General features: G+C 33.2%; 1 pseudogene; it reads left to right on the top strand.

Annotated features, from left to right (window-relative positions):
• The first annotated feature begins 9,029 nt into the window (after positions 1 to 9,029).
• On the top strand, positions 9,030 to 10,501 carry LOC100919872 (annotated as a pseudogene).
• Positions 10,502 to 11,012: the final 511 nt, after the last annotated feature.

Here is an 11,012-nt window from a genome sequence, read left to right on the forward strand (position 1 = left end):
ATAGAGAGTGAAACAACCTGGCAGACATCACTTCACATGTTCCACAACAAACTTTTTAAGTTGTCTGTTGTCTTTGAGGGAAGTGTAGAAAAACAGGATAAGATACAAGGTATTGAGGGATTTCTATAACTTATGAAGAAAACAATGATTCATGCTTTGGATTTTTATGACCTGGAGAAATGTCAAAATTTTAAATGATTTCTGCATGATTTATAATCTGGAAGAATCAGAGAGACATAGATGCCTTTTTATTTTAATAAAGAACACACTCTTGTATTGTAACTTCTTCCATTTACAAATGCAATTTTATACATATGTATATATATATATATATATATATATATATACACACACATATGTGTGTGTGTGTGTGTGTGTGTGTGTGTAACACACATTTGAATTACTGCACACAAGAAATGGCTTGTTCATCTGTATTTTCTTAGGAAAAGAATACCTACATATTCATTGAATGGATGAATTATCAATGGAAACGTATAAGCACACATAGTATACTAGATATGGCTCTTTAGAATGAAAAGACTTGGGTTCTGGGCTAGATATAAAGGATTGTCAATATGACTTCTGTAAAAGACACTTAATTTTTCTGAGGCATAACAACAAAAGGAAACTAACAATATATTAGTTCCTCATGGGGCTGTGAAAAAAAAATACTTTACAAAGTGTAAAGCACTCTAGAAATGAGTATTGATTATTATTACCATTAACTGATTGGCTAAATTTGAATATTAATTAAATTTAAACCAGTCTATTTTGTAGTATCAAGGAAATGGAAGCAAAGTAGATGTCTAAAGAAAAATTAAACAAATGAGTATAATGTAATTTTACACAATAAATTTGTAGTAAAGAGGGGGGGAAATGAAAAGATTTATAGCACTAGATAAAAAATGACTTAAGCATAACTAAGAAAGCAATACTCTTATTGATGACCGCAATGAAAATGGAAAAAAAAAGAAAGTGTACATTATGTAATAGAAATGAACAAGTTTCACTCTGAAGAAAGAAAAGATATAAAAACACACCTCCACCCCTTCTTTGCAAAGATAGAAGTATGGAGGTCTATGGAGGTATACCATATTGTATATTTTTGGATTTGATTGATGTGTTGATGAGGAAGCAAAAGATTTATAAGATCATATTTCATTTGTTTATAGCCAACAAGGGGAAACTCAATAAAGATTCCAATGGATATGCAAAGGTAATTCATTGACCAACTCAATTTATTAAATGTTGCAGGGCCAACATAATTTTATGTGAGTGGATAGGGAAACCAAACATTTTGCTCCATGGCTACAGGGATTTATTGAATTTTTTAAGCACCTACCATGCTTCTTACACCAATAATTGCTTACCATCAAAGACAAGGGGCCAGCCATGTCCTTAGGATTTTACTCTCTTATTAGATATTTATTTATGGTAGGAAGTATCAACATATCATTTCGGCTTAGTCCCTAAATATATTTGTATATTCTTCTTTTCTTTTCATCTCAGTGTCTGATGACTAGTCTATATAAGCAACCTTTATAAAATTTAGAGAATGCCTTTTTTATTGTGCATTATATCATAGTAAAAGAAGGTCTTTACTAAATAGTTGTCATTATCCAGCCTCCCTTATTTTTCAGATATTTTAAAGGCTTATTATTGGTACTCTGCTTAAAATGATTTCTTCAGAGAATAAAGGGATTAATTCAAGCTGGGAGATAATTGCTGTGTTTTAATAAATGAATCAAAATAAATGAATGGAATAAAATTATTTATTGGGTGTTTAATATGTGCTGAACACTGAACTAAGCTCTTGGAAAGCAAACATAAATATAAGACAATCTCTTTTCTGGAGATGTTCACATCTTAAAAAAGGGAGAAACTGTAATGAGAAGTTTCAGTTTTAGGGCAGTTGGAAAGTGTGAATGATTTATAGACTAATATGTGGCATTTGAAAAGACCTAGATGGTCCAGAGGGCCTAAAAAGATAGCAAAGTAAAACTCATATTTTAATATAACTTTAAGTTTAAAAGTGCTTTCCTTATAACTATCCTGAAAGTATATAGTATCTATGTACCTATGTACCATCCATGCTCATTTTGTAGATGAAAAAAATTAAGGCTCAAGGAGTCGTTGACTCATGAGTTCACAGCTAATTAGTACAGCAACCTCCTAATTCTAGGGCTAGTGCTTTTTCTTTTATAAATACTTCTCTTAATGCATGAATTTAAACTTGTAACAAAATGTGCAAGGCAAAGTTACTTTATGAAGACTATATTCAACCTATAATCAACATTTGTAATTCATTTCATTTATCCCATTAAAGAGAATAAAAGAAAAAAAATACCTGTAAAATCTTTATGTGCTCCAGGACCAGATAAATTACTTTTTTCAGGGAATTTAGAATGAAGTAGTTCTTCCTCAATTATCATCAGACACAATAAATTTCAATTAAAGCAGAAATCCTCAAAAATTTCTCAGACTCAAAAATCTGATATACTTATGCAAATATAAAAACCTGAAATCAATAAAATATAAACATAATTCAGACAGATTTAGTATTTGGTCTTAGGAATTTGCTAAACCACTGTTAACCTCAGTTTCCTCATTTGTAAAATGTGTATACTAATAATAGCTAGGATTTATTTAACATATGCATATATTTACATGCTAAATTTACATACATATGCTAAATAAATCCTAGCTATGTATATGTGTGTGGTGTGTATACATCCCATGAAATAGAAATGGCACTATGAAGGAAGAACTCAGATTATAAAGTTATTTAACCTTGCCCTTATCAAATGTAACAGGGGTATGATTAATATTATATTAATAATAATAATATATTCTCATGGTATGTATACATGAGGATGATTTATCTTTCCTTCTCTCTATTTCATTAATGGTTTCTTATATTAAAAGCACATATACTTATCCCAATGTAATTTTCTCCATTTAGTCATAGACTACCTAAAAAGTTTGAGAGTTTAAAAGAATGAAAACTCCTCAGATAACGATCTAAAAAGTTGAGTCAAAAGTGTCATCAAGAAGACCTTAGAATATGACTCCTGGAGCTCAGCTGCTATTTGGTAAATGACAGGTCTGATGATCAATGATCCTGCAGTTATTTCCAAAAGAACATCCCTAGATTAAAATTTTATTATGGTTAACTGTTGGCAATAACAAGGTGTAGAGAGGCCAAGGTTGATAGAATCCTTGCAAACTTATCTGTGATCTTGAAGTACTAAAGCCTCAGAGAAATGAAGCTCACATACCTTTGCCACTAACTTTCCTTACTGTGTGCCTCTCTTTTTGTAAATGATAAAAATACTATAGCTTCTCTTCCTTTATACCTTATGTGTTCATTTAAAGGGAATGCATTCTATATTTTGGTAACACCTGTATTTCAGTAAGAATAATCTTATTATGTCATTTATTAAATGCCTTTGCCTTGAGTTAATTCTCTTCTGGCATAGAAGGTAAAGCAAATCCACTGTTTTAAATTTATTAGTTACAATTTTAGGGGGTCAGACCCAGAGAGTACTTCCAACCTCATATAGTTGTCCCTTGTTGCATCCATCTTGTGAGAGAGTTGAGTTGGAGTATTACAGAGAAGGTTTCTCCTTTAATATTATTATTATTAACTAGCAGTAATAATTATAATATTAAATAAATACACAAATAATTTATATAAATAAATATAATATATATGAATATGATTGTAATTCATAAAAATGACAATATTATGATGATCTGAAGCTATGCTATTATTAATTATAAGTTCTCTGGTACAGAAATTCAATAGTGAAGCAGATTTTTTGTGCTGATAATTTCATAGTTTTAGAGAATTTCCCACAGCCTTAAGAGGTCAGGAACCCAGTATCACAAACTAAGTTCAAGCTAAGGTTGCTCTCAACTAAACCATACTACCTGTGGGGCTATTGTTATCAGCTGCTTTATCCTTTCAATGTCCTTCTAGTTCAGTAGTTTTGGGAACAAAGCACTTTCATTTCTGTTTTGAACAGCTTCATTATTTTGATTTTTGAACTGAATCTCAGTTTTTTGTGAAAAATATTTTTTGATTTTGTGAATTTGTGAAAAAATAAATGAAAAATTAGTCATATCTATTAGAAACACAGAGATTGATGGATAACCTGAATTCAGAGATTCTGATTTTAGAGAAGAGATAAATCAAGAATGTCTTCACTAAGGCTAGCAAAAACATAGTGAGAACATTGGAATTAAGAAAATGACTAAGAAGGGAGAACCGGCCCATGCTGGTAAGAGAAGAGGCCAAATTTTGTGTCCCAATTAGTATTAGAATCCAATATCTGAGTGGTAGTTGAACTTCCAGGTTGAGGCACCAAAGGGAGAATCAGCCTCAAAAAATGCTATTTGTTTTTGGTGTAAAAATCCAGGAAATGAATACCATTTCATCCTATTTAGGTCATACAATTGGAAATGAAGAGGCCTGGAAATTGAAGTTACTTAATGGAAAGGGGAAAAAAGCTCTCTGATTTTGTTGGCTTTTTTTCAGCTCACCAGAATCATTTTGGAAGCAGCTGAAGAATGAAAAGTATTTGGTTGGGGTGAGGGTCAAATGGATTCTGTTTTTCTTGTGACTTTTGTTTTCCTTTTGTTTTTCAGGTAGTTACATAAAATGATCCTTGTTTTCCTGAACTTGACATTCTTTGTTCTCTCACAGTACCTTTTCAGTTCTTGTTGGCTTTTTTTTTAATGGTGAATTGAGATTTTAGTTCTTCTTACTAAGTAAAAGTCTTATAAAACTTCCTCTGTCTTTGTGGTTGTCAGAAAAAAAGTGTTTTATAGTGAGAAGAGCACTGGATGTATATTCAGTAAATCTTGCTTTGAATTCTTGCTTCTGATATTTGCTCCAATAGACAAGTCTCTTCTCACTCTGAATTTCCTTATCATTTTAATACCCTGTCTTGAGTCTTGCTCACTTCCTCAAGTCACAATTCCCCAAAAGCTTGCTAACTATTCCTATTTGATTCTATGGTTACCCGCAGGATTTGAATTATTAATATTATCACTTATGAGTTGTCTACTTGTATGTTTTCCATTAAATTACCAAGCTAAGCTTGAGGTCATAGTCAATATTCTTTTTCTGATGTTGTCATGTTCATTAAGGCCAATTCTTATTTCTAGTGATTAATTTTCCTTATTCATCCACTTAAAAATTATTTGTCTTTGTCTTTATTTGACTTTCTCTTCTTTAAATCAGTACATTGTTTGTGCTTGTCCTGGCTCTCCAAAATATAGTCACTGAAAGGATGGGAAGGTATGATACTGCTCTGAGATTACTGACCCCATTCTGTTGCCCTATACCAAAACAAGAATCTGTTCCTTTTCAATAATAGATATGACATATACAGAACTTTGATGTTTGTAAATCACATTAAAATATTATACCATTTTGCCCTCACAAAATCCTTGGGATAGAGGTGCTATTATTTTTTCTTATTTTATTAATGAAGAAAATGAGAGAAATAGAGGTTTATTGATTTCCCCTAAGTCACATAAATAGTAAGTGTCTAAAGCCCATATTTGAATTAGTCTCTTTGATTCCAAGTCCAGAGCTCTATCACTCCACTATCTCACCAGCTGAGCTCTTAACTCTTTTTTTGATTCTAAATTAGTTAATCTCTTAACCTACTAACTGCTAAATTAAGCAACTGTTGAAGTTCCTCAAGATAACTTAAGCCCTCTCTCCCATTGTTGTCAGTGTTTTCTGGTTAACCATATAAAACGCTATGAAAATATAAGTTTGGGAGATAATGTATCATCAATCTTAGAATAGTTTATGACATCATAGACAGTTATATTATATCATTTTAGGAGAATTATCTTTTAGAAAGCTTTTGTTCAATATAGGCTATAGCCATAATCAATTGATTAGGCTATGAAAAGTTATTTCAAGAAGGTTTCTATTCTCACATTTATATATTTTTTGGAACAAATGCTTATTAAAAACTTACTTTATAGAAGACAGCCTAGAATATTGACTAAATGTTGAAACTTCAAGATGCTAAGACTTTAGTTCATGTACAGCTATTGAGAGTTTGTGTGATCATGGACAAGTCATTTAAATTCTCTGTGGCCTTATCTGTGTAGAAAATTTCTAAAGAACAAGATTTTTACTCTGATGAAATCACTTATTCAAATATATGTGTGTGTGCACTACTTTAGAAATTCTTCCCTCTACACACATATATGTCACCTATATATCTATATACATTAATGTGATATGTTGCTATTTCAGTTTGTTTGATTATTTATGACCCCATTTGGTATTTTCTTGCCAAAATACTAGTTTGTTATTTCCTTTTCCAGTTCATTTTATAGATGTGGAAAGTGAGGCAAACAGGGCTGGCTATTTTCACAGACTCATACAGGTAGTGAGGGTCTGAAGCCAGTTTTGAACTTACAAATTCTTGACTTGAAAATTAGTCTGCCAACCTGCCCCATATTTAAAAAACATATAAGGACCTCTAGATGAACATGTGATTTGATACACATAGACACTATGTGTATATACATATATATACATGCATACATACACACACACACACACACACACACACTCACAAGTACTAGAGCTAAAATGGCCAAAAATCCCAAGCCAAAACAAACAGACACAAGAGTTCTGATCTCCAAGGAGCTTGAGAAATTCATGTACAGATATAAATTAATGCAATATAATTTGAGATGGATAAGACTATTTCTTTAAAGTCCTTCCCCCACCCAATGAGTGCTCCCATTACATTGCTGCAAGGTATTAAAGCAATGTGGCAATTCAAGTAGTTCAAAAATTACTATCACCATAAATAATTCTACTCATTGAAAGGCAGAGACTGAGTTGTACAAAAGGATGAATAGAACCCATCGAGAATCAGAAGAGACAAAGTTTTTTGCCAATGAGAAAGTTATACTAAAGAGTGGATTCTTTTTTCCCCTTTTTCTTAAAATCCACCACATGCAAGTAAATTCTTCTTGACATATGAATTTAACAAACTATTGAAAATTATTTAGTAAGGCTTATTTGCAATTTCAGTGATTACTAGATCTATTTTTTGAGCTTGGTGAATAGTTATTTTCTTAAGGTTGATTAATAGCAAAATATTATATATAAATATATATAACATGTGTATATACTATATATATTACACATATGTGCATATGTATATATGAGAGAAAATATTTCAGACATTATTGTAAAGGCAACTGCAAACTCATTATCAGTCGCTACAGAATCCTCAGAAACTGTGCAGCCACCTCTTCAGGAAATACTTGCCATCTTGCTTTATTTCTATTCACAAGGTTAGAGGACACTCTCACTGAGAGAATTCCCATCCCTATGTACTTTCCTTTTTTTCAGAGAATTTGGTTTCTCTACTGCAGGGGTCCTCAAACTACGACCCGCGGGCCAGATGCAGGAGCTGAGGACGTTTATCCCCCTAAGCCAGGGCTATGAAGTTTCTTTATTTAAAGGCCCACAAAATAAAGTTTTTGTTTTTACTATATCCCGGCCTTCCAACAGTCTGAGGAACAGTGAACTGGCCCTCTGTTTAAAAAGTTTGAGTACCCCTGTGTCTACTGCATTTGTTCATAGTATGTTGCCCACACCAAGGAAGCCTAATTATAATTTATTGACTAAAGATGCTCAAAAGAAAAGCTTAAGATAATGCAATGTAGTGGATTAACTAATTTTATAAAAAAAAATATGTAAGGATAGGGGCAGGAATTAAGTTCCTGAACAAATAAGGACTTAAATTATTCTTTACATTCTTATCAAAAATAGGATTTCATCCACTTTCTCCATGACTTTGCACTACCTATTCCTCACATCTCCTTCCCTCTTCATTCATTACTCTGGTGCAGGTCCTCATTTCTTCAAGCCCAGATAATTATGATAGCCTGTTGGTTTGTTTCCTGTCTGAAAGTTGGGCTCAACCTTCTCCACTTCATCTTCATTCAGTTCTCAAATTGATTTTCCTAAAGTGCAGCTGTGACCATCTCTCTCTTGTCCTCCCTCACCTCCCCCTTCACACACACACACACACACACACACACACACACACACACACAACTCAAAGGACTCAAATGACTATATATTACCTTTAGGAAGAAACAGAAAATCCCGTATTCAAATCTTACCTATAAGATGGTGTGTGGCACTAAGGTGTCAGAAAGAAGGGTGAAAGTTGCCTGAACATTCCCCAATTTGCCCTGAAAACAAAACTAAATGAAACACCCAAATTGATTCTGAAATGACAGAACATACAAAAAGATGGAGTGAAACAATTTTCCAGTTTAATATAACTTAGAATGATTTCAGAAAAGGTCTGTTTCACTTGGGTAAAAAAGGAGTATATGCTAGTGAAGCCATAATGTGGACAATCTAGCAGGATGCTCTTAACCACTGGGCAGAGAAGCATCTGAGACTCCTCTGTCCTAGCTTGGCAAGCCAACTATGAAGCCTCCAGTCCCAGATCAGAAGGTAAATTGCAAACCCCCAATTCCTAGCAACTATGCCAGTGAAAAAGCTGCAAGCACTTAAAGCCAAAGTCTCTTTCCCCCAGCAAAAAGAAGTATGGGACAGAGTACCCTCTACCTTATAAAGATAGAGCAATGTTTAAAAATAAGCAAAAATGCAAAACACAGTGACAGAGAAGATCAGAACACAAATTCAAAATTGAACAGAAGGGGCAAAATGACTATATGTGAAGTCTCAAAGAAGAATATAAATTCTTAATCCCCATGAGTACTCTTGGAAGGGCTAAAAAGGATAAAAAAATCAAATAAGAGAGATAGAAGAAAAATTGAGAAAATAAATTAATGTTATGCAGGAGAACTATGTGGGGAGGGACATTAACAACTTGGAAAAGAAATAACAAAAGTTGAATGATAAAAACAACTTCTTAAAAATAGATTTGACTAGAAATTTGTACTATGCTATGGAAGAGGAGAGAGTCGTGACTAGGAAATTTGAATACTTCAGTAACATGGAGTGTGACCTTTTGGGGACTGACATCTTGGAGATGTTGGAGTATCTATCTTACAAAGGTCCTTGGTTAGAAGATGAAACTTTGTCACAGGTGGAACCAATTCCCTTGAATTCATCAAACTCTGTGCTTAGCTGGTATCTGAATTAAGTGTTCAATAAACTAGAAGAAAATGTGAAAACAATTAACAACTCAAATGAAGCTAATGAATTCCAGCTTGAGGTCAGTAGGCTATTTGTGAAATGAACTGTCCATATATTTCACTGACTCTGATGAAGTGACAAAGAACCTTCTCAACTAAAAAGAATTGCCTACTATTGCTCATATACATCATTTTAGAACTAAAAACTGTCAGAATGATTTTATCCCCTCAAAAAAGTACAAAAAGGAAGTGTTAGTAAGGTTTTTCAAGAATTGAAGGGCATATGTATTGCTATACGAATGTCCAGACCTCCAATCAATATAACTATCTTCCAGCTCTTCAGTGACATAGGAAAAAAAAAATTAAAGGAAACATTAGCAAACGTTCCTCCTAATCAAGTAGGAAAGCCTTTGTTGAAGAAAACAATGGCTCTAAGTACTGGGAGAAAATAGTAGCAGTTAACCAAACCATAACCAATGAATATAAAGCTTGAGGGAAACTTTTAGTGAAACATCTGGATGTCACCATGCAGTTGTTTGTAGGGTTATACAGAAAAAATTAGCAAAGGTCTACCAACCAAAACATACACTCTTATTTGCTGAAAAAAGGATTTCTGTTTTTCAAGCAGTGGATCTGTTAAAGAAAAAAAAAACTGCCTATGCCATCAAAAAGGTTAAGGGGCAGCGTAACTGACAGAGATGATAGACCCAATAAAATTGAACCTCCACTTCCAGAGATGTTTCCATGGCAAAAAAAGACAGGATGGACCTCAACAGCAAACAAATAGAGAAGGACAAGCTGTTATGAACATTCAAGGAGAGGACAAGAAAGAGGAACATTCATATGGAGGACATGGAGGTCACAAACGAGAATAAAGACATAGTCATAGTAGTTATGATCATGGAGATCAAGGGAGTGGATTAGAAAATAAACATCAAAGAGACTGGATAGATAAAAGGGAGTGGAGGAAGAGATGGCCATCAAGATGGTGATTATTGAGGATCAGGTTTCCAAACAGGTAGCTACTATGGTGGCACTGATGGCTACTAAGAAGGTGATTATAGTGGCTTTCAATCATCTTCATTTCCAGGAAGTGGATACCAGGGTGGTAGCTACCAATAGGATAGATACCAAGATGGCAACGAGCATCATATTGAATGAAGTGGTAGTGATCTAGGAGGCAGTTGTAGAAGTCAAGGTGGAGGCTGAGGAGCAAGAAGGAGTCAGAATTATAATGGGGGGGGGTCGTCGATTTGAGCAACATGTCTAGCATTGAGGTTATCAATATGATCATTATGGATTTGAATAAGGAAGACAGTATTCTAATTGAGGCTATTAAAGATTTCTTTTCAGCAGAGCTCAAGTAACAGAAACTGCATTTTAGAGACCTGCTACATATCTTCTGGAACAAATACGAAACCATATATGGCCAGAAATTCTTTCCTTAAACATGAAGTTATAGATTGATATGCAATTCTGGTTTTTAAACAATAGAGTTATTTAATTAATGCTCTTTATTTGAGAAATGCATACGTTTTATGAAAATTTACCAAAACATCTTACATAAATAGTAATATGTATTTAACTATTAGACTAACATCACAATCAGAAGATGCAAAATGTTATGGAAAAAATACTTGTAAAGCACCATCAATGGCTTCTGTAAATTCTTTATAGATTTTCAATTAGGAAATCTTGTTTCTTTATATCAATAATTTCTTTTTCTTTATTTTATTTCTGGTATGTATTTTCTAAGTACAGTTCTGCTCTTTATAATTGGTCTTTTGTATTCAGAATGAGATTGTACACATTTGCTTCCTACAAAAGTAATAAGTATGTTT

Source organism: Sarcophilus harrisii, chromosome 4, assembly GCF_902635505.1.
Source record: "Sarcophilus harrisii chromosome 4, mSarHar1.11, whole genome shotgun sequence".
NCBI classification, from domain to species: Eukaryota; Metazoa; Chordata; class Mammalia; order Dasyuromorphia; family Dasyuridae; genus Sarcophilus; species Sarcophilus harrisii.